This window comes from Malania oleifera, chromosome 3, assembly GCF_029873635.1.
Source record: "Malania oleifera isolate guangnan ecotype guangnan chromosome 3, ASM2987363v1, whole genome shotgun sequence".
NCBI lineage: Eukaryota > Viridiplantae > Streptophyta > Magnoliopsida > Santalales > Ximeniaceae > Malania > Malania oleifera.
The window spans coordinates 41,343,800-41,365,711 of NC_080419.1; the positions used below are offsets into that span (position 1 = coordinate 41,343,800).

Consider the following 21,912-nt stretch of genomic DNA (forward strand, 5'->3'; position numbering starts at 1 on the left):
GAATGGAATTGAAATAAGTTCAGCAGTGGATCACGAAATCTTGGTGATCTTCTCTATATAATGAATGGGGAGTCCACTTTGAAATCGTCCCCCCTATACCCACCCCCCGAGTATATATTTCAACAGGAATCACACAAAGGTAGATTGAGAAGGCAAGTACACTACCCTATTTGTTGGGTAAGTGTATACAAAAGATAGTATTTTTGAGTAGATGACACAGGGGTGATGTGTATATATATGTGTGTGTATGGTTGGGATGAGTTACTAAAATTCCGGTATTGTTAATATGAATGGACAATTTTATGCTTTTACGCTGCATAGGTGCGTAATATAATCTAGTTTCCTCAGTGTTCACTTGGAGTTTGAGATGTTATAGCAAATTATACAGGAGTGACATAATGTTATGTTTTGCAGTTTATTTTGAAAAAAAAAAAAAAGTATAGATTTTGGGTCGTTACAATACCTACCTATGATGTAGTTTTTGGGCATTCTCAGAGTCTTCAAGTTTTCTAAAGTCAAGTTTTCAAGGTGGGTTTGTAATTCTCCCAACAAAAATTCATACTTTTTCAATAAAATGAGAAATATCATCTTTTAAAGCAATCACTTATGAAGTGGCTTGAAGGTGGAAAAAAGTTGTATTTTCAAACTTAAACCTAATTTCAAATCTGTGGTTTTGTAAAGAATTTATTGGACAATTAAAGTTTTAAAATAAAAGCAAAGTTTTTTCTATCCAAACTTTGATCAAAATCTTTTCAAATGATTTCAATTGAATCATCAAAAAAAATTCTAAATTAACTTTGAAAATGTTTTGATGAACTACGGATAGTTTGATTCCTCTCTAAGGATATGTAGGCAATTTACATATGTAGACACAACTATAATAACCAAAAATGAAAAACAATCATTTTCTTTCTCTCACTCACTCAGATAGTTTGATTCCTCTCTAAGGATATGTAGGCAATTTACTTATGTAGACACGACTATAATAACCAAAAATGAAAAACAATCATTTTCTCTCTCTCTCTCTCTCTCTCTCTCTCTCTCTCTCTCTCTCTCTCTCTCTCTCTCTCTCTCTCTCTCTCCTCTCTCTCTCTCTCCTCTCTCTCTCTCTCTCTCTCTCTCTTTTTTCATTTCTTTTCTTTCTTACTACATGAATATGTGTTGTTTTGAAATGGTATAAACTACTAAAGTTTTCATGGGGTTAAGTCCTCTACACAAACTTTATGAAAGCCTTTTTCAAAAGAGGATTAAGGTCTAAAAGTTTTTTGCAGAACAAACAAAGAAAAAAGGAAAGTTGCAGTAGAAGGTCAACCAGTCTCTATACATGCAGTCCTACGACTTGATTTTTTTTTTCCCCCTATTTTTCAATCTTTTATTCAAAAAATAAACTTGAAAATAGGAGACACACACATACACACAAGTAAGTACGATTACCATTCTTGAAATTGATGTTTTAGGTGCTAGGCCTTTAAACTTAATTTAAAGAAAACTTAAAGATCTACCTTACCTATTCACAATGGTACTCCTAGACCTCAAAAAGTTTTTTCCTTATCTTGCCTTTTCAAAACTAAAATAAAATGGTGACTCCATTCTATAGAATAAAATAAGGTAAGTTAGGTAACAAATAGTTTGCTATTCTATCTTAGTTGATTTTCAAAATGGTCACCAAACTTGTTGGCAACCAAACAAGGCACTATCTTTGCAAACTGCCCTTAAAAGCAACAAAGACTTCCTTGTATATCCAAAATGGGTGTTTGGGTCCTCCTATCACCCTATCCTCAATTAAAAATTTAATTAAAATAAGGATAACACTTAAATTTAACTAGTAATGACTTCAAAACATGAAATTGAGGCTTCAAAGTACTTCGAACACATGATTTGCACATTGAAACACTAGAAAGGAAAGTAAATGTCTAATTAACTACTCTAGATTCAAATTCACCCATTAATTGCCTAATTAACTCCAAATTAACCCAATTATTGGCTAAATTGACCCAGTATAATAGGGTGTCAATAGTGGGAATCAAACCCAAATACCACGTGTATGCTTTTTAAAGATGACTATATTTCCTCCATTGCATAATGGAGTGAAAACTACTATTGAGGGTTTTCATTTTTAGAGAAGCAAAGGGAACAATTTCTTCGCGGTCTTATACAGAAAACACAACCAAAGGTGTATTTTACCTTAGTTTTTGCATCTAAGGAACACACAAACAAAAACTAGATATTAGCTAAGTTGACTCCAAACAAAATAGGATGTCAATAGTGGGAATCGAACCCAAATACAACATGCATGTTTTTTAAAGATAACTTCTCCTCCATTGCATAACAGAATGAAAACCACTTTTGGAGTTTTTCATTTTTAGAGAAGTAAAGGAAACAATTTCTTTGTGGTGTAAATGCCTATTTTGACCCTTGGGGCATTACTTAGGAGGAATTAATCCTAAGAGAGCTTTAAAAGGGTTATTTTTAATAGGAGTGTTATTCAAGGGACTCATGCTTTGATTGGGTGTAACTGGGGACTTAAGGAGTCACTTTGGGATCCCAAGGGACCCCCTTGAAGTTTAAAAAGAGCTTTTTGTAGTCCAAGGAGCTCAATTAGACCATAAGAGGCCCAAAATAAGAAGCCCTAGGGTTTTACTTGGAAGGCAAGCTTGCCTCCAAGGAAACCCTTGCTTCCTTTTATTGTAAGGAAACCCTAGCTCACTTTTCTTGCCTATAAATAGGAGGAATGGGAGCAAGCGAAGGGGGAGCCCAATTGAAGAGAAAGCAAAGGGGCTAGGGTTAAGAATAGAGTCTTCACAGAGAGAGAGAGAGAGAGAGAGAGAGAGAGAGAGAGAGAGAGAGAGAGAGAGAGAGAGAGAGATAAGTATGGCAGCCTAAGAAGAAAAGAGAGATTAGCTGTTGATTTTTTGAGTCCGATCCCTATTTTGATTATGACAAACAACAAGCATCTCGTTTGTGCATTGAGTGTGAGCAGGTTTAATGGAAGCACAAGTAACGGATGCCTAATGGAAGCAGTAAGAGCGCCTAAACGAGCGAACCCCGGAGTATTCGAGGAAAAAAAGCGTGAAGACTTGTTTAATTTTTGGGTTGTAATAGTAGGGATTAGTTGTGCATGCATTACATATGATTTAATTGAAGCTTAAATATGACCTTAGATTGACCATAGGATCTCCAAGTAACATGAAAAACCTTTTTCATAAAATGTCTAACTTATACAAATGTTTTAAAATGGTTTTGAAGTTAAAAAAAAAAAAGGCAAAAACTAATTTTTACAAAGGGGTCAGTTAACATGCCAACCAACCAGATAGTATAAATGAGCATTTTTCTCAATCCATAACTTCTTATCTTAACAAGTGTTCAACATGAAAGTCGTGGGATTTTCTCTTAACTTTCTGTTGATACTAAGAACGTCTGATTTGGAGTCATATAGAAAACTATTGTTACATAGATCGAATAAAGAAGGTGCACAGCAGAATAAACAACAAGTAAATGTAAATAACACACAAACAAAACAAGATCAACACAAAGATTTACGTGGTTTGGCAAAGCCTACATCCACAGAAGCAATTACACACAAATTTCACTATGGAAATCAAAATTTACACAATACACTTCTCAAATGATCACTCACTCACTCTCTCTCTCTCTCTCTCTCTCTCTCTCTCTCTCTCTCTCTCTCTCTCTCTCAAAATATTCCCAGATGACATATATAGAGGTTCCTCGAAGGTTTCCCCCCATTTGCCCAACCACCCAACTTTTAAAAATTCAAATTTCTGAAGAAACTGCCACATCTCGTCAACGACCACAGGGCTTCATCAATGAGACCAAGAAGAACCTTGGTCGAAAAATACCATAAGTTTGAAATTTCCTACTCTTGGTAATTATTCGTCGACGAACTTCAGAGCCTTTGTCGACAAACCTCTGTTGTCCCCTCATTGATGAACACAGGGCCTTCGTCGACGAGGCCTACCATACTGCCCCCTTCATGTTTTTCCTCCTTCATTCTTTGCTTATCACAACAGAAGTATAAGAGCCACAAATAAAAATCTCCACCTTGGCGATTATACACCCTTTAGAAGAGTCCCGAAAAACATGATCTACTTCACCTTGAACTTTAAAAACGCTAGGTTTGGGCTTGTCTCTCTTCTATCACTTGGAGACATGGAGTAAGTCTACGCAATGCTTGAACTTTTCAGAAGTAACTGATTTCGTCAGAATATCCGCTGCATTTTCAGATGTGTACACTTTATCCAACACAAGTTCACCCATAGCAATCAATTCCCGAACCCTGTGGAACCTTACATCAATGTCTTTGGTCTTAGCATGGTATATTTGATTCTTCGCAAAGTAAATGGCACTCTTACTATCACAATGCAGCACCACACCATCTTGTTGTAACCCCAGCTCTCTGACTAAACTAGTAAACCATAAGGCCTCTTTTACAGCTTTGGCAACTGCTATATATTCCGCCTCAATCATAGACAATGCTACTAGAGACTGTACCATGGATCTCCAACATACCGGTCCTTCTACAAGGGTAAACACATATCTCGTTGTAGACCTCCTTTCATAGATATCTCCATCATAATCTGCATCGAAAAATCCCATAACTGAAGGACAACCCTGTTGCTTGCTGAACATGATGCCATAATCTTCTATACCCCGCAAGTATCCGAGTATCCATTTTACAGCTTCCCAATGTTGTCTTTCTAGATTAGAGAGGAACTTGCTCACCATGCTCACTGCATGAACTAAATTTGGCGTCGTACATACCATGGCATACATCAAACTCCCCACAACACTAGTATAGGGAACCTTTGACATGACCTGGATTTCCTCATCCGAACTTAGGCAATCTGCAATAGACAACATGAAATGATTTGCTAGAGGTTTACACACCAATCTTGCATCAACCATGCTAACCTCTCCAACACCTTCTGCACATAACTGCCCTAAAATAGCCATAATCTCCCTGTAGTCCTGTCTCAGAAAATCTCCATCTGAAGTATTTTCTTGGCTAAACCAAGGTCCTTCATGTCAAATTCCTTATACCACAAGTCCTTTAACTGGTTCACCTCAATTAAATCTCTGGAAGCTATCAACATATCATCAACATAACTTAACAAGAAAAAAAGTGAGTCATCATTAAGTTTATTCACATATACGCAGCGGTCATACTCACATCTTTTGTAACCAATTTTTATCATATAGGAATCAAACCATTTATACCATTGCCTTGGAGACTATTTCAACCTATAAAGAGACTTCTTCAACCTGCAAACAAAATTTTCTTTTCCCTATTCAATGAATCCCTCAAGCTGAAACATGTAGATTTTTTCTGCCAAGTCACCATGAAGAAATGTCGTCTTCACATTCATTTGTTCCAAATGAAAATTATAATGAGCTACTAGCACCACCACAACTCTGATAGAAGTATGTCGGACCACTAGAGAAAAGATCTCATCATAATCTATCCCCTTCTTCTGTGAATATCCTTTTGCCACCAACTGTGCCTTGAACTTCTCACCTTCCTTTTCTAATATTGCCTCCTTCTTCCTGTACACTCATTTGCACCCAATTTGTCTCTTCCCATCTGTAAGCTCCACCAACTCCCAAGTTTGATTTTTACGTATTAACTCAATTTTCTCAATCATTGCTCCCATCCATCTATCTTTCTCCTGGTCGTGCACTGCCTCTTGAAATGTAGTTGGATCATTGCAACTAGTAAGAAAAGCATAAGACACTAACTCTTCAAACTCATACCTTGGCAAAGGCTGAATAGTGCGTCTGGATCTTCTTAACGGAATATTGTCGACTTTCTGGCTTTCCAATCTAGAGCTCCCTGTAACCACGGGACCATGATAATTTTCGTTGCCGAGAGCTTCCAACTCCACTTGCATGATATGTTCATCACTGTCCCAGTTTTCTAGCTCCTGTTTCTATTCATCACATTCTTGAGTACGCTTCTCTGTAGCTTTCTCATCAAAGACTACATCCCTACTAATCACCACCTTGTTTGCCACTGGGTCCCATAACTTATACCCCTTTACACCTTCTGGATATCCCAAAAAAAAATGCAATGACGAGACTTCGGGTCAAGCTTAGATTTCTCCTCACTAGACATGTGCACATAGGCTAAACACCTGAATACTTTCAATTTGAAATAGTCTACTACATTTCCCATCCATACCTCTTCTGTCACTTTACCCTCTAGTGACGCCCTAGGTGATCAGTTTACAAAAAACAAGTCATACTAACTACCTCAACCCAAAAGTTTTTTGATAGCCCTACATTCAATCTGAGACACCGAGCCCTATCAGCAAGAGTATGATTCATTCGTTCTACCAAACCATTTTGTTGAGGTATCCGGCGAACTACAAAATTTCTCTTGATGCCCTGCTCTGCAAAAAACTCCATAAATCAAGAATCAATGTACTTGGTCCGATTATCCGACCTTAAACATTTGATTCTCCTCCTTATCTGGTTCTCCATTTTAGCCTTCCAAATCTTAAACTTGGAAAAAGTACTTGATTTGTGATGCATGAAGTAAATGCAAACCTTCCATGAGTAATCATCAATGAAGTTCACATAATACACATGTCCACCCTTTGATGCAACTCTAACTGGGCCCCAAACATCTGGATGTACATAGTCAAGAATACTATTTCTCTTGTGAATAGCTGGTCTAATCTTTGTCCTCTTCTGTTTTCTAAGAACACATATCTTGCAAAATTCCAACGGACATGATTTCAAGCCCTTCAAGAGTTGTCTCTTGTGTAGTTCTTTCATGCCATGTTCCCCCATATGCCCAAGGCGCACATCCCACAAGATGGTCTCATCTGATTCAGCATCTACAATTGCAACTCCACCTACAATGGTAGTTCCCTACAACATGTAAATATTCCCATCTAGTTTCTGCCCTTTCATTATAGTCAGATTACCTTTCCATACAGTCAAGACTCCACCTTTGGACTTATAATTAAAGTCATTACAATCCAAAGTGCCAAAAGAAATTAAACTCTTTCTCAACTCAAGTATATGTCTTATATTACACAATGTTCTTACAGCACCATCAAACATTTTTATCTTTACATTTCCTATGCCAACGATCTTGCAAGAAGAATCATTACTCATGAGAATTGATCCAGAATTCACTAACCTGTAAATGCTGAACCACTCCTTGTTCGGAGTCATGTGCTTAGAATATGCCGAGTCAAGTATCCAAGAGTTCGTTAGATTATTTGACTTCGCTGAAAGTGATTAAACATCACCATCTACTGAATCTTCTTCTTGAACAATAATCACAGATTTTGAAATCCCCTCATGCCTTTCAACATTTCCCTTCTTCCAATCCTGACACTCCAATTTCACATCCCCCTTTTACTGCATTTATAACACCGAATTTCCTTCTTTTTCTTAGATTGATTTCAAGATTTTTGATTAGAACCATTCTTAAACTTTCCTTTGCCTCACTCATTGCTACCCTTTACCACAAGTCCTTCTCCTTCATCACATATCTTCAACCTTTGATGAAAATTTAATAAAGCACTTGTTACCTCTTCCAGATCAAGAGTTTCTTTTCCCCGTGTAAGAGTGGTCACAAGATTTTTGTAGGAATGAGTCGAGGGAAAATAATTTAATAGCATCAAAGCCTTATCATCCTCATTAAACTACACATCAACCCTCATCAAATCACTTATAATTTGATTAAAGACATTAATGTGTTGATCTAGACTTGATCCTTCAACCATCTTAAGCCAATACAAACGCTGCTTAAGAAAAAGTTTGTTATTGAGGGATTTAGCCATGTACTGGCTTTCTAACTTTCGTCAGATCGCCGCTGTAGAATCCTCCTCCATCACCCGATAGAGAATTTCATTGGCTAAACACAAGTGTATTGTAGACACTACCTTTGCTTTCAAATCTACCCATGTTGTCTCATCCATTCCTTCCAGTTGAGTATCAAGCAAAGCCTTAGTCATTCCTTGTTGCACAAGAATTTCCTTCACTCTCCTCTGCCATCAACTGAAATTCCTGGTTCCATCGAATTTGACAATGTCAAATCTTACAGAAGACGATCCCAATGCCATAACAACAATCGCTCTGATACCAATTTTTTGTTATATAGATCGAATAAAGAAGGTGCTCAGTGGAGTAAACAACAAGTAAATGTAAATAACACAAAACTAGAACAAGATCAACACTAAGATTTACGTGGTTCGGCAAAGCCTACATCTACGGAAGTAATGACACACAAATTTCACTATGGAAATCAAAATATACATAATAAACTTCTCAAATGATCACTCTCTCTCTCTCAAAATATGCCCAAATGACATATATAGAGGTTCCTCAGAGGTTTCCCCCCATTTTCCCAACCACCCAACGTTTAAAAATTCAAATTTCTGAAGAAACTACCGCATCTCATCGACAAACACAGGGTTTCGTCGATGAGACCAAGAAGAACCTTCATTGAAAAATATCAGAAGTCTGAAATTTTCCACTCTCGGTAATTATTCATCGATGAACTTCAGAGCCTTCATCGACGAACCTCTGCTGTCCCCTCGTCAACGAACACAGGGCCTTCGTCAATGAACACAGGGCCTTCGTCAACGAGGCCTGCTATGCTGCCCAGTTCATGTTTTTCCTCCTTCCTTATTTTATTATCACAACACAAGTATAAGAGCCACAAATAACAAAAACGTTATAGCCAAAACACTGAATGGTGAACGTTGTAGAAAAATTCCCTTCATGTTCATTCTGTCTCATTGATGGGCATTTTTCTCAATCCATTACTTCTTATCTTAAAAGGTATTCAACATGAAAGTTGAGGGACTTTCTCTTAGCTTTCTGTTGATACTAAGAAAGTCCAATTTGAAGTTCTATAGCAAAATTTATGTCGAAACAACTGAAGGGTGTCGCACAAAAAGGGCCCCAATGAGCAAAAACGGCTAGTTTTTCAAAGTATAATATTATATCTTCCCCCCAGCGGCCATAAAACGGCTAGTTTTTGTTTTAGCGTATAAATATCAACCCCAAACACTTGTAAAAGATGAGAAAAACCCCTTGGGAGTATACTTTCTTATTATTTGTTTCTCCCTCATTTTTTATACCCCATTGTGCTTTAAATTTCATATTTCTCCTACAATTTCATTTTGAAAATTCTTCTTGAGAGAAAATCTTGTGACTTATTGAAGAAAACTTGGAGAACATATCAATTCATATATTCTTGCTTCAAAGTCTTCTTTTTTCTTGAGGTAATTTTGTTTTAAAAGGCTTAAGCATATATTATCTTTCATATATATATTGTGCTTAATAGCCCTTTTATTTTCATGTTTTGCAGTGACCAAAGTTTCTCCTCTGCTCTTCATTTGAAAATATTTTTGGAAAAACTTATTTTGGGGGGTTTTGTTTTAAAAACGCTTGAGCATATATATTCAAGTTTATATATGTATATTGCTTGATAGCCTTTGTATAATTTTCAAAGTTTAAATTTCTCTCATACTCCTTTTCTTTGAAAATTTATTTTTGAGGGAAAACCTTTTAAAGGTTTATTGGAGGGCTTAAGCTTATATTCACTTTCATAATATATAGCTTGAAAGCCTCCTTATTATTTTGAAAATCAAAGTTCATATTTCTCCTACTCTTCTTGAATATCTTTTCAGAGAAAAATATTATTGGGGCTTTATTTGAAAAGGTTCAAGCTTATATCATCATTCATATATATAGTTTGAAAGCCTTATTTTTGAAGGTCAGTCATTTGGGAAAGAAATCCCTTGTTTCTCCTATTTATTTGAAAAATATATTTTTCGAGAAATTCTTTGGGCTATTCAAGTAAGTTTTGAGCATGTATTAATTGATATACATTTCGCTTGATAAGCTTCTTGACAAAAGGCTAGAGCACATATTCAATTCAATATATTTTGCTTGTAAGTTTTTTAGTTTTTGAAAGTGTTTAAAAAGGTCATTTTAAAAAGAAATCATTTTCCATACTCTCACGTTTTATTGAAAAATATTTTTGAGAGAAAAATCATAACTCTATTGAGCTTCATTTTTAAATCATTTGAGAGTGCATATTAAAGCTTTCATTGTGTACATCTTTGCTTATGCAAAAGGCATTCTCTTTGTACTTAAATTTTTATTATTGTTGTATTCCCAACGTGTGGTTAGAAGAGGTTTGCACTGGCCTGTAACGTGCACCAGATTAGTTCAGACTTGGTTAGGAAAATTAGGAGCACCATCCTATAAGGTGTAGTTGTAGGTTGTGGCTCAGCCCTGAAATTTGAGTTTGGATTTACCTCACCATGTAAGGAGAGGTTGTAACGGTGTCACTCCACCTGGTAAGTGAGCAAAGATAGTGGAATCCTCTAAGCTGGTTTGGCTTGAGGCGGGGACGTAGGCAAGATTGGTCGAACCTCGATAACAAATCTTGTATCTCTCTCTCTCTCTCTCTCTCTCTCTCTCTCTCTCTCTCTCTACCAAAAATAAGGGTATTAGTGACGGTTTTAAATTTGTCGCTAAACCTGCCGTTACTAATACTTATTAGTGACGAAAATTTCAAATCGTCACTAATAATCGAGTATTAGTTATGGATTACAATTGTCACTAATAATAGCGTATTAGTGACGGTTTTAATCCGTCACTAAAGACCGAAGCCCGTCACTATTGATTCTACACCAAATCGATCAAAAACCGTCACTAATGCTCTATTATTAGTGACGGTTTTAAATTCCTCACTAATTCTCTATTATTAGTGACGGTTTAAATTTGTCACTATTGCTTCATTATTAGTGATGGTTTTATATTCGTCACTATTACTCCTTTATTAGTGACGGTTATAAAACCGTCACTATTACTCATCAGTAGTGACGGTTTGAAAAACGTCACTATTGGTCTTCTATAAGTGACGGTTTCAAAACCGTCACTATTTGTCTATTGTTAGTAATAGTTTCAGGGCCGTCACTATTGCTCTGTAAAACTGTTACTTATGGATTTTGTGACGGTTTTAAACCGTCACTAAAGACATAGTATTAGTGATGATTTTGAAATCGTCACTAATACCTAAATTGCACAATTAATAGTGAAGTGAATTTTTTCCAATTATATTATCCTGTAAAAATCTGATTCAAATTAATTCCTATAAAAACCATAATTGCAATTCAAATTTAAATACAACTTCAAATTCAAATACAAAATATTATACAAATTCAAATTTAAATACACAACATTATAAAAATTCAAATTTAAATACATTCCATTTGTTCAGATAAAAAAAAAAAAAGTGGAAAGCTACATCCGAGCTGCATGACATCGTCCTGACGTTGTCACAGTTGCAAACCTCTGCAAATTAAGAAAGTTAAAAAAAAATAGCATACGATTTTTGAAAATAAATCACTAGGTAGCACATATCCAAGCATAAAAAATAAATCACATCAACATCAGATTGTAGAGGACGAAATAATCAACCCCTCAATCAATACACACCAATACAAAAAATGAAAACACAGCAACAATGCAAATTAGGCAGCACACACTAGCACAAAGCAACACTATAGAACTTCAAAGGTTAAGTTCAAAAAGTAGTCACGACTACAAAATTCAGTATTCTAGGAGGAATCACAGATATACATAGTCTCGAATAACTGCAGGCACTTAAGCAGTCGTGCTGACACTCAATAAACAATCTAGCAGCAGTTAGAAGCATTTGCAAACAGGCACGTACACACACAACATCATTACAGTATCTTCACTTGACAACCAATTAGAAGAAGAATCAGAAACATTTGTAAGTTGTCTTATGCTGAGGTAATGCATTGAAGATGTATTTTGGACTGCCACCACAACCTTGAGGCTTTGAAGGACATAATGTGAAATTTAACTAGTTAGATGGAAGGTATCATGGCTAAAATAAGCTTACATTTTGATAGTCTTAAAGTTGTAAATATAACATCACAAACATTAATTAAACTACACAGTTCTCACATAGGTGAGCCTATATTGCCAAGTAGAAAAAAAATTGATATATACTTGGACAATTACACCGTGCCTGCAGCAGTGGAACATGGTCACTACCAAGCAGCTGTGCATGAAACAATGAGATCAAATTCTTAGATCTGATTCATTCGTTGAAACTAAAGGAAGGTGTTGTAATAAAATGAAAAAAAAATATATGATTAGTTAAAGAAAGTTAAGAAGAAACAAGGCCCTTAGTCTTTTAAGTAAGTTTTTTTCTTTTTGATTCCCTATCCAATTCACTAAAACAAGCTATATGTGCAACAAAAATTTAAGACACGACACATTTAGGATTTTAGTGATTAGGAAAATAGTTACTTCAATAACTAAGGCAGAACATTTTGAATAATTCAGGGATTCAAAGCACATTTAACTCTAAAGCTGTATTTGAAAGCATAGATTTCAGACTTTAAATTTGAATTTGAGTGGATTAGGACAAATTTTAGTGCAATTTGAAATTACATTTTATTCAAGTCCAATATAAATCTAAACTCAAGACCTCCTCAAAGATGAAATAAAATCACCTAATCACAAGATTTAAGAAAAATGTTTAACCAATATAAGAGATTCATCTCAAATTTGTCTTGCCATCACTAATTTTGAGCAAAGTCTTCATATTATGTATTTTGTATCAACCTCTAACCAAAAAAACCAACTTTAACTGAAAAGCAAGAAATGATGGGAAACAAACAAACACACACACATACATATATATGTGTACTTGAGCACCATATACTTAATAGAGATGGATCCTACTTTTTAGTCTCATTTTATTTTAGGTGGCATTTTGCTGAACATTGGGGTTTGGGAGTTGAGCATAGCAGAACCCACAGCTTCATGACCAACCAATATTGTTCTTTACATTAATGATCATATGTACAATCCAATTAAGAAATTCCATTCTACTCTGTTGTAACACAACTTGATTCTTCCAAAAGCACTTCATGGTACGTTTGGAAGAATATATTTTACACCTTAAATTTTAAATGGGTGAATTTGTACAAAAAAATTTATATTACATGTTATCCAAATCTAATATAACTCCAAATTTAAGATTTATTGAAACAAAAGGTTATACTGCATTTGAATGCGCGAATTTCAGACCTTAGATTTGAATTTATGTGGATTTAAATAAATTTTAATATAATTTTATATTATATTTTATCCAAATCCAATACAATTCAAATCTAAAGGTTAATTAAAGATAGGGTCATGCCATTTCTTAAAAATTAATGAAAATAAAAAAAAATTAGTTATTTGAAACAGTTCAAAAATTTGTGAGAACAGAACCAAAAATGACAGATGAACATCGAGTCAGAGCCATAGTGACATTATTTTTTCCCCAGCACAAGGCCGGGTGGTAAGGGCGAGGCTGGGTGGGCCACTTGACGGTATAAACTCGGGTTCGATTCAATTACAAAAAAAATAGTGACATTTAAAAAGAGAGAGAGAGAGAGAGAGAGAGAGAGAGAGCCCAACCCAGATGGCATTTTGGCAGTTCCTTAGAAAACACAAGGACAAAGCTGTAGCTTCTCAACTACAAAAGCAGCTGCCCCTCCCACCACATCTCCCAAAAGCCAGCTGGAGTGAGGAGAAGAAATCAGCAAACAGAAAACAGGTACCCAAAAGGAAAGAAAAGGGAACACAGTAATGGCTTTGGTCACAGAAGATATAAGAGCCAATGCTGAGATTTATCATGGGCATGAGATCTGCCAAGAGAAGTCACAGCTCATGCTCAAGGAAATGCTCTTGCCCGCTGGCCTCTTGCCTTTACAAGACATAGAAGAATGTGGGTATGTCAAAGAAACTGGCTTTGTGTGGCTAAAGTAGAAGAAGAAGACAACCCACAAGTTTGAGAAGATTGGGAAGCTTGCGTCCTATGAGCTTGTGGTCACAGCTTATGTTGAGACCAGCAAGATCAAGAAGCTGACTGGTGTGAAGGCCAAGGAGCTCTTGATTTGGATCACACTGACAGATATCTATGTTGATGACCCGCCCACCGGAAAAATCACCTTCAAGAGCACTGCTGGGCTGTCCCAGACCTTCCCGGTCTCGACGTTTGAGCTTGAAGAGCCCAAGGACTTGAAGGAAGTGAAGGAAGCCAACAGAGTTGTGGCTGAGGCACAGGAGGTGAAGGAGGTTTAACTGCAGTGTTTTGATCAGTACTAAGTTGATCATATGTTGCTTGCTTCATGATCTCCATTAATATTTGTTTCATGAGCTTAAAAATATATCCTCTCATGCAAGGTATTATTTGTTTGAGAGATTGGGAGATAATAATAATAGCATCATTAATTGCCTAGAGCAGGGCCATACATGAGTAATATTTTACACCTACAATAGATTCATATTTTTATAAAGTACAGATACAAAGTTCTATTATACCATTTGTCATAGGGTCTAAGTTCACAGCAAAAAATTCAACACTGCAATGGCACCAAGTGGCACACGTGGTTAAGTCAATGTCACAAACACACAATTTCATTGGTTAAGTCCTGCAATAGCAATTGAAACAACTTTCACAAGCCAACAGTAATTACAAGAACAATACCTCCCAAGCTTTTCTCTTATTGAAAGACAAGGTTTACACACTCTTAACATGTGTAGGAACACCATGCATGAATTACCCTCTTGTCCCATGCCACGTACATGATAAATTAATACATAATTGATGCCCCCAACTGCCTAGGGTCTACAGTTGACAACACCAACTGCCTAGGTAGTGATAGACACAACCAACATTTTCCAACAAATCTAAAACAAGTTATGCTTACAATTATGTGGCTAAAAACATGCTCAGATGTCAACACACAGAATTTCCCCCCAGCAAAGCCTGTCTACTAGCCTTACAAGAAGAAACTGCCAAGTAACTGCCTAGCCAAATCAACATGTCAACACTACAAACATTTGACTGACCCTGCATGCTACTTATGGGTCAACACTTTGTGTCAAGCATGGTTCCCTTTAACCATGACTAATTTCACATCCCAAAATCACCATGTCGATAAGGCAGTTGACATAATCGAGTTAACCATCCAACCATGTCAACTGAAACCAGTCACCATAAGCAACCCTGTCAAGGACCATGTTTTTAAGAACAGGCTAGAACTCTATAGCAGAAAAACAATTATTATGGGATTCTACAGGATTCAATATTTAAATATTAGAAATTTCAATGAATCTTGAGGGTGAAAGATGCTATGGCATGACGTTGTTTAGGAATAAGTCAAGATTTCTGAGACAGAATGACAAATAATTTTCATAGGGGGGGGGGGCTAGAGCATAAACGAGCCAAGCAGTGGATTAAGGCACAACCACATCTATTTATAAAAGTAGAGAATAAAGTTTATTGAATAATTCAACATTTTCTATTTAAAGGGGCATTCAATCAAGCTTTTTCACTTCAAATGATCTGATGGATAGGCCAGTCAATGCATAGGTGGGTTGAGTTTGGGCATTATTTGTTCAAACTTGGCTCTAATAATAATGGTTTAAATTCAAACTCAACCCATTAGTTTTGAAGGAGTTTGAACTAGATTTGAGCAATTTAATATTTAGAGTATGGTGGGATGATAATGTGGATAATAAATATGTATCTATATAGCTTAATTAAGAAGTAAATCATTGTTTGAAAGTAGAAATTTTAGGTTTTGAACTTGTATTTGTGTAGACTTGCAAGACACTCAAAATAGAGTAGTTGACCAATGGGCAAACTATGCTAGTTACATTTTTAAGTAATTCTTCCTGCTGACTTTCATTTACTATCTGTCGTAAGTGTGAATTCATTGAATATTTGAACAAATTTCTAAAAGATATGGAATAATGGAAGGAATTGTTTGCCAATTGTTTGTTAGATTGAAAGATTGGAAAATTAGGGGTCTCTTGAAGGAATAGATGCACTGCTTGGTTGTCCTTTACACCTTCCTTCTTCTAAGGTGAGAGATCAGGAGACTTGAATTGTTGAGGTCTTACTCTTACATTTTAGAGCAAAACTATTTTCTGGACTCATAAATTCAGTAAATTTACTTTTTTCTTATCATTGGAAATGCATTTGTTTGAATTACATTGTCAATAATTGTTTTGTGTTTGTTTGCTAAAATACTGAGGACCCAGTTCGAAGCCTGTTTGATGTATAAGAATGAAGAAATGATGTGAAGAATATATCTGTAACAAAGGAAGCCCAAAAATAGAAAAAATATGAGGTTTATTCTATAAATATACAGATTGAGACTTGTATAGAAAGCTAAAATGTGTTGTAATTTTGTGGAAAAAGGACTCACCTGCAAAGAGTTTTAGGGGATGACAATGTATTGATTGTCAAATTTGCTAATAGATAGATAGACCTTAGCACTTCGGCAACCTATTTTGGTAATCATTACATTGCCTACAGAAGTATTGCAAAGGAAGGAATTCTTGTAGGTTTACGTCGTTATCGATTTTTTGGTGAGTTTTTCTTTTCCCATTCATTCATGCTTTTGGTTTGGTTAATTTTGAAAATTTATGTCGTGATTCCTTTTGTGTCCTAATCATGACTTTTTATTGGTCTTTTGTTGATCTAAGTCAATTCATGATAGTTTGTTGCAAGGAATTCTTGTTGATCTAAGTCAATTCATGCTCTTGTCATGTCAAATTTATTTAGCCTTCTTGCTTTTCCCCTTTAACATTTCTCTAGTAGATATTGACCTTATTTATTTTCCAACATTAAAGGATTTCAGAACCTGTCCTTGATTTTCCCATACGCCTACATTCTTACAAAAATTTTAAGCTTTGTTGTGCTCCTATGAGAATCTGTTTGAAAGCAGAATTAACCTGCAATGCACGACAAGCTGCTGTTTTAATTTGTCAGAATTCCCCTTATCCTTTTGATCATCTTTCTCCGATTAGTACTTCTTATGTTAATGTACTAGAGTGTAAGTTCGTGACTTGTCTGTGTGCACATGCACACGAATGCGTTCTGTATGCGTGTGTGGGTTTTATTGTCACAAAATTGTGAGGGAGCTTGGGGAGTGGAAGACAATGGTGGTTTGGACAACCTAGGGGGGTGGAGATTGGGGATGATTAGGGTGTTTGGTGTGATTTGAGGGAGATTTTTTATGTACTCACTGCTAATTCAGCAACCCACTTCTACAAAGTACATGTCTCTTTCTAGCTTCTTAGGGGTCTTTGCTTCAATTCATCGCCCCAGCGATTGTGTTTTTGTTTATGGAATTGCTAAACAATTCTTCAATCTCACACATGATGTTGAGTGTCTTGAAAGGATTAATTATGGTTCAAGAACATGATTGGATTCTAGACATATACCTTGGAAAATATTTTTAAAAGAGTGTCTCTACATATCCATTTGATCTGTCTACCATATCATAGTTCTATATTGAATTTGTACTTGAGAGTTCGATTCACTCTAATTAGGTCATTGATTAGACAGGAAAACCATAACATTATACCAATAGTTATTAAATATCTATTAATGTATTTTGAAAGTAAAAAAAAAAAAAGGATAAAGTATTCATTCTAATTGAAAACCTCATGCATTTTATATTTCAATTAATTGTCACTAGCTTGTACATAGCTTCTAATGAGAGGAGTCACTCGCATCATATGGACGGGTTTGGCGCATCATTTGTTCCATCTGCACTTTCCAATCTTTCATGGCTTGCATCTCCGCTTCCCAGTTCGAGATCTTTTCTTTTAATTACTAGTTCTCTACTTCCACCATTTACACCCGGATAACCATCGCCCCCTCTCGAGCCTCAGCGGCTCGACGCTCTCGGTCAATCTCAGCACGAGATGCCGCACTGAAAGAAGATGATGATGTTGGGGTGACGTATCCACTCCCAAGACCATTCAACCAGCCACCTAATCGTTGCCCAAGCACTTGAGTGCAGATCTCGTCATCCGTCATCGACTGACTGCCCTTTACAATGGGTGCATCCCGCAGCTCAAGCATCCTTGCCTATTTTCAGTCATTAAAATGATGAAAATGAAGAAATAAGAATACAACTGACGTTTTGAATAAGATAATGAACTAAATAATCTACTTAACTTACATGTTTCATCTGCGCACCCTAGCACCACTCCCCCGATGTCCTCTGATGTGTTCTCTGATACAGATCCGACCTCAACTCCAAGTCACCAGTGACAGGATCACGCTACATTATCATATCAAAGTTCATTAATATGAATTTAGCGGTGTCAATATAAATAACACTTATCAAGTGATGGTCAGATAGTTTCATAGCAATTACCTTTCGATGATTGACGAACAATTTCGAGCCACCACAATGCATCGTATCTAGTTTGCTGCGATTCACAGCATTCTTCTCACAGATAGCCTACAAAATAGATGTAATCACTTTTTATTATTCACATAAATATGAAAAAGTAGTTATTGTAATTAATAGAAACACATCACTTGATAGTTAGGGTCGCGAAAATGGCGACACACCACCTGCCAATCCTCTAGGGAGATCTTATCGTATGGGTGCGCTTTTTCCTAATCTCCCATCTCCCTAAAATGGTTGTGCATTTTGCTGCAATAGGTTTTAAAAGAGTGCACAATCATACCTACACGCATGTATTGTAGTGTAACCGAGACCCAATTCACGCATGTATGTCTTCGCCTCATAAAAGGACTTTGGAAGAGTTTCACCATCAGGCAATGCTGCCTTAACGAGGCTTAAATACACGTTAAATGTGCTCTGAGATAACCCATGCATTGTCTTTGCATGAAGCAACTTTATCAGGAACTCTAATTTTGAGAACTTTCTATAGTTTGGATATAGGGGCATCCATGCATCCCTCACGAGATTAGCAAATGATTTACCGAATCGATTTAACGTACTAGGATCGCAAGGTATGGTACCTACTGAAATAGATTCATCACCAGTATGCAACACACTGACGTCTTCCGTGTCCACTACAATCCCCCTTTGTAAGTCACCTAACATTTCGATTAACCCTTCCGAACGTGTATCACCACCTACTATATTTGCCCCCTCATCTTCATCGTCATCATCATCGCTCTGAACTGCGTAATCTTCACCGTGGAACACCCATCTTGTGTACCTTTTCTCCATTCCAAAGTCTAATAAATGTGAATGGACCAGATTAATGTGTTTGAATGTTATGTTTTGGCATTTCTTGCAAGGACACCTTATTCTACTAGCACCGTCAACACGAGGATGCGCGAACTCTATGAAATCATGTACCCCTTTCACGTATTCTGGCAAAAACCTACTCTGAGCGTTCATCCAACTCTTATCCATGTTCATTAATTCCCTATAACATGTTCAAGTAAATGGTGTTGATTACATTGTCAGAATGTTTTTGACGCATGCATTGTGAATCCTATAATCAACCACCTTCCGTCTAAAGGGTACGGATCCTATCCCATTCAGGAGCAATTACATTGCTATCAATCACTCAAATTCCTTCGTCGTAGTCATTATAAATTTCAGCAACATCTCCCCATGGCTCTCCAAGTACATGAGATGGGGGAAGTGCACATCATCTGCTAGTTTTTCATCACTAACAAATTGTCACCACACCCCACTATGCACCCAGAGAACACAAGTAGAGACGCGATTGAAATATATAATGACAAAGACGAAAGCGTGAACGATGACATTAATGTAAATACAACTTCCTAAACTATCCACATTGGACAATTCAATAATGGTTGAAATACAAACATGACTAATCGTAAATGAAACAAATAATCGACATGTTTAATTGATTATTAGTCTACATAATATGACTAGTACTCAATTGAATTTTAACAATTGATTTGTCCCATATGTACGATGAAGCATGAATGTATAGTAACCATTCTTAAACGGGTCTAAGCTTCAATGCACACATGAAATGACAATAATTAATTTTGCATAAGGAGCCTGTGATAAGTAGGCAAGGCATAAGCCTTATGGCATTAAGTTGTGAAGATGTGGTTGTTGAAGATAAATGCTTCAATAGGTAACAATCACGATTGATGGGACTATGAGAGTGATACTGAAAATAAATTAATCATGCACTAACAAGACTACCTCCAACCATGAATCACTCAATTGCATAAAAATACGTTACACCAAACAAGATAAAATATGAACACAACTGTTCAATGCCTTAGTGAATAACAATCAAATACATATCAAGCCATATGTTAATATGAAATTATGGAGACAATGATTAGAGAACATGGAGATAAGTGGATCCTAGCCAAACATATCTCAAAATTTGTCTATCCTATGTGATCCTAAGTTTCCAACAAACCAGCCTTTGAAGATGTTGACTCTATGAGTCCAATCCGGTTTTTGATAATGACAAATCACTTAATATTTGATCTATGCATTGAGTTTGCGAACAGGACTTACACTGAGCATGCACGGAAAGATAACAAGTCATGGACGTCATAAAGTAAAGATTATACATTTTAGAAAGCACCATGGAACTCAAAGAGTATGAGAATCAAGATGCAAGCGGCAAAGGTCAAGAATGTTTTGGGAATGGGTATTTAGAACTCATGTACTTACATTTTCGTATGATTTATCTTGAGACTCAATACAACTTAGAATGATTTTAGGATTCATGCATTTCATGTAGATCATTAAAGTACATACATGGGCTTAGAAATGTTTTTAAAATCATGGAAAACTTGTTTTATAAAAGACCCAAGCAAAGAATCAAAGTAGAATTTTAAACTGGAAATGAATATGTGTGAAAAAGGAGACTTCGATAGTCTGAAGTTATCCTCGGGCGCCTAAAGAATTTCGTCGGTAGCTTGAAGATTAAGTTCGGTAGCCTGAAGAATTAAAGGGGAAAGATAACCTCGCAGAGGTACCTCGGTCGCCTGACCTTGAAACCTCAGCCACCTGAAGTTGCCACTTCAGGAGCCTGAAGTTGAGTTCGGTTGCCTGAACTCAAGGTAAAGCCTAAAAATCAGTTCTTTATTAAAAAAACACGCGAGGTATCTTGTTGATCCAACAGCTGAGATCAATCCTAAGGGTAATATACTATATATTATGAATATCTAAACCCTAGAACAAAAAGCCAGACACACAAGAAAGAGAAGAACACACATTGTTGCAAGATTGTTGATTATCTACTCTTAGTACTATTCGATTGCATATACATCAATCTCAAATCTTCAAGCTTGGGCAAATCAAATTAGTTTTTCAAAGGGAACTTGTTTACTTTACTGTACTTCAATCTAGTATTGAGGTTTGATCTTTCAAGTTATTAGTCTTGTGAACTTTACATCTCATTCATTGCTTGTTCTTGACTAGTATTGAAAAGTATTGATCTTGAGTGTGCTTATTCGTACAAAAATTAATTTTCTAAAGAGATCATTACTTAAGAAAGTTTATCTAACTTGGTAGATTAAATTTTGATTCAAGAGAATATATATATATATATATATATATATATATATATATATATTCTCAAAGAGCTTATTATTGAAAACCTAGTTTTGATTAAAAGGGTGATCTTAAAAGTACCCATACATATACAAAGCTATTTTAAACAAGATCATTATTTGATGTATGGGGTGTGATTGATTGAAAGATTTGATTCAAGTGTGTGGTTTCTAAAAGGATCTATCTTTAGATACATTAGAGCTTGATTTAATATCCTTGGTACGTAAAACTATAATTTTAATTGAGGGATATTTTCTGCAAATTAATATACTCAGTTTTGTGATTGAGTACATGAAATAAAACTTTGTGATTTTGATTGTGTATATTCAAGACAAAGTTTTTGCCAACTAATTCACTTCAATTATATAAGTGTGCATTTTTGCAAAGTGAACCAAGAACCCTAGTTTATTCCAAAACAGTTTGAATTTATCTTTACTTGAAAGTTTTGGTTAAAAAGGGATTTGTGTGTTGAGGCATATCA

The 21,912-nt window shown here is 35.9% G+C and overlaps 1 pseudogene; it reads left to right on the forward strand.

The window, feature by feature from the left end:
* The first annotated feature begins 13,668 nt into the window (after positions 1-13,668).
* LOC131151882 (uncharacterized) lies at positions 13,669-14,201 on the forward strand (annotated as a pseudogene).
* Positions 14,202-21,912: the final 7,711 nt, after the last annotated feature.